Source organism: Musca autumnalis, unplaced genomic scaffold, assembly GCF_047663935.1.
Source record: "Musca autumnalis isolate F117 unplaced genomic scaffold, ASM4766393v1 scaffold_186, whole genome shotgun sequence".
NCBI classification, from domain to species: domain Eukaryota; kingdom Metazoa; phylum Arthropoda; class Insecta; order Diptera; family Muscidae; genus Musca; species Musca autumnalis.
Window position 1 is genome coordinate 93,483 of NW_027411740.1, and position 3,624 is coordinate 97,106.

Below are 3,624 nucleotides of genomic sequence, written 5' to 3' on the forward strand. Positions count from 1 at the left end.
ACTTCGATTTGAAAATAGAAAAAATCAAATTACAAATGGAAAAATTTGAATTACAAATGAAATAATTCGAATTACAAATGAAAAATTTAAATTGCAAATGAAATAATTCGAATATCAAATGTAATTCTCAAATTACAAGTGAAATGTTTCAAAATTCAATTGGAATTCTCAAATTGTGTAGAGGGCGATATAGGGGATTCAACTTCATAATTGTGTTTGAAGCGGAGACGAACCATCGGTGGTTTGTACAGTCGTTTTTTAAGTAGAGATTTGCAGTATTCATCATTAGCAGACATAAGCCTTTTTTCAGGAATTTTTTCTTGTTCCCAGAATTTCCTAAGTTGTTGGCTAAGAGAAGCATCAGGATCCTCAGAAGCCTCAAAATGGTAGCATGGATGACAAGAGAGTATCCAATTTTTCTTTCACCGTCCAATAATAGACATGGGACTACACTACATCCTAGAAGTAGATCAACATGGCTACGGGAATGGAAAGTGGGATCTGCCAAGTCTAAGCCTTCTAATTCGTAAAAGACGAGTAACTATATTCACAACTATAGCTTTCATGTCGACTGCACGGTTATGACGTTTAAAAAATAAAGATATAGTGCACAATATATTGGCTACGATTTGACCTATAAAAGCACTAATTTGATAATTTTTACATTCCGTTGGGAGTAGGAGATGTTGTTGTAACCTTTTAGAAATGAATGACCTCTTTGAACTTTGGTCTAAGGCACGGGCTGTAAACGTATCACCATTATGCTGAATAATAACAATTGCGGTAGGTACCCATTCCATTTGAACCCATTCTTGAACCATGGATGCTCTCACGACGTTCGACAACTTCGTATCTATTCGAAAGGAATTCATTAATTTCTTCCCACTTGGGCAATTCTCTGTGGGATTTGAGGGATTGTTCCCACAGGGATAAAGTTTCAAGAAGGAGTTTTGTGGATCATAAATAGACAAGAATAGGATCCCAGTCCTCGGTGGAAATATTTTGCGCCTGTAAAGCTGTTAGGCAATCATTTATGGATGCCTATATTCTTTCTAGGGATTCACTGCTCTCTGAGTTTTTCACTTTTAAGTTGAACAAAAATCCTAAATTGATTGTCCACTATAATTCTCTTATTCTTATAGCGAGACCTAAGAAATTCCCAAGCTTGCGAAAAATTATCTTCCCACAACTTATATTTGCGTACAATGCCTTCGGCTTGGCCCTTGACCTTTAGACGTAAAAAATAAAGCTTTTGTACTGATGTAAGTTCGGAATGAGTGATGTACACCGATGTGAACATATCTCGGAATGAGGACCATTCGTCATATCCGCAATGAATTATTTCTGCATAATAGGGTGGTAACTTAATGGAAGCGAAGTTTCTTTCGTGGGTTTTCTTCATAGATCTATGTCTTTGGGGAACAACAAGAGTTTTTTGCAAATCGAGAAGTTTTGCCTTAGGAAGGTGAAAAGCTTTAGTATATGCGGAATATTTTTCTTGTTTTTGCAGGTATACCGATAACGCTACAAACCTTCTTTTATTTACCATTAAGAGCGAAAGGGATTAATCTCTAATCATACCCAGCAAAAATTTGGATCCGGTAGTCATTATGTAACCCATTACAAAGTAATGTAAACAAGCTTCTTTTCCCATTACAAGTAATCTGAAAAGTAATGGAATACTTCTTAAAAAATTACAAGGCAAACCTACTTACTTTGCTCCTCACTAAGTAATGAGGACGGTGGCAGAGTGAGTGTGTGTCCGACTATAAATCCTAGGGTTGTGTGTGTTTTTTTTAATTAAAAAATAACAGTTCGTGGTGCACATGTGTACTGCACATTAAAGTTCTTAAGCAACCCTTAATGTTCGTGTGCGTGGCATAGTGTGTAGTGTCTTTGGCTAGAAATCAGAGGGTTCGTGTGTTCAACTCCCACAGCCAGCGAAATAAAATAAAGTAAAATAAAAGTAAGAAGTGTGATGAAATTAAAAAAAATCTCCACATCAACTGTTCTAAAAATAGAATTTTTTCAACTTACTTTTCAACTTCTAGTGGCCACAGAATAACAAGTTATTCTAGTGGTCATAAAATAACTACAAACTGAGTGCGACATGCCCTTGTAAAAATAATGGGGAAGAAAGCGGGTTTGCGAGTAGTTACGGCTGCCAAAAATCCCTTACAAAACCCATGATTTTGGGAGGACTTTTTTTGCTGGGTATCATTATCTTATCAGAATAACAAAGCGAATAGCAAAACCTTTTACCCAATAATTCGAGAGACTATACAAAAGAATCAAATACCCATATATCAACTTTGAGATGGATTAGTAAATAAAATAGAGAACTTCATTTATAGAGAGCAAATTTTAAGTGCATATTTTGGTTTCTAAATTGGTAAGAGTTCTACTCATATAGTTCTGTGTGGGTAGATTCTAGTTAAGGGCTGTATTATGACTGCAAGAGAATATTTGTGGTTAGCAGAGATGGTATAGATTTTGGATTAGTAACTAGTGTAGAGAGTTTCATTTAGCGAGAGCAAATTGTAGGTACACATTTTGGTTTTCAAGTAGGTACTCATAAATTGGTAAGTGGTACTCTTACCAGAGTAGACTCTAGAAAGTAGACTCTAATGAAAAGCTGACTTTATGATTGCAAGAGAATATTTGTGGTGAGCCGAGATGGTATAGATATTGCAATTCCAGAATATTGTAAGCATATATCTATCAGAATTGATGTTCTTCACAAATTGCTTTAAAAACTTTTATTTTCTTGCATGCATGTACATATATTATCAAATTTTATTATATTAGTAAAAACAATTTTTAAATCTTCCGATTTTCTTATGGTTGACGCAATATCTTAGTAAAAACACTTTTAAAATCTTCTGATTTATTTATGCTTGACCTAATATGTGAGATATTATGTGTGTGAATACAGGAATGCAAACATAATTACATGTATTTCGACTAATTACTAATTGTTGCAGATCTCGTCGACTTTGAGATACAGCTGTTGATGTTCGTTGCCTGAATACGAGCTTTGCAAACAACGATATACATCCACAGGGGTTCATATTGTTTTTCAACTTAAAATGAAATGTTTCCTCCGAACAGAACAGAAAACGTGTTGGCACAAATGTTGTTGAGAATTTTTATTGTTGTTGCAGACGAAAAGGGTGTATTTCGCCAAACTACATTACACAAGGTATTCAGTGTTTGATACAACAGATGTTGTAGCACGTTGAGTTAATGTTGTGTGTATCTTTTGTTTAATGTTGCTGTTGGGAGGTTCACAACAATGTTGTTGTGGTTCAATATCGTTGATATTTGCCGTAAACGTTGCCACCGGTTTGTCGATATTAATGGTTTAATCTGCTGGCGGAGCAAGTTCTGTTCAGGTAAAACTGTAGTGAATGTGTGTATCTGGTTACCAGACACTTTTGTTGACAACGTAGAACACGTAGTTCTGAATATGGATTAAAGACGCTGTAAAAGTGATCGAAATTGAGAAATTTAAATGCAGTGTTATTTTTTTAAATGTTATATTTTACAAACACAAACTTGGAGTGGTTAGTGTCTCAAAAAACGACTGAAATATGTTGCTTGGCAACGTTAGGTATAGATTTG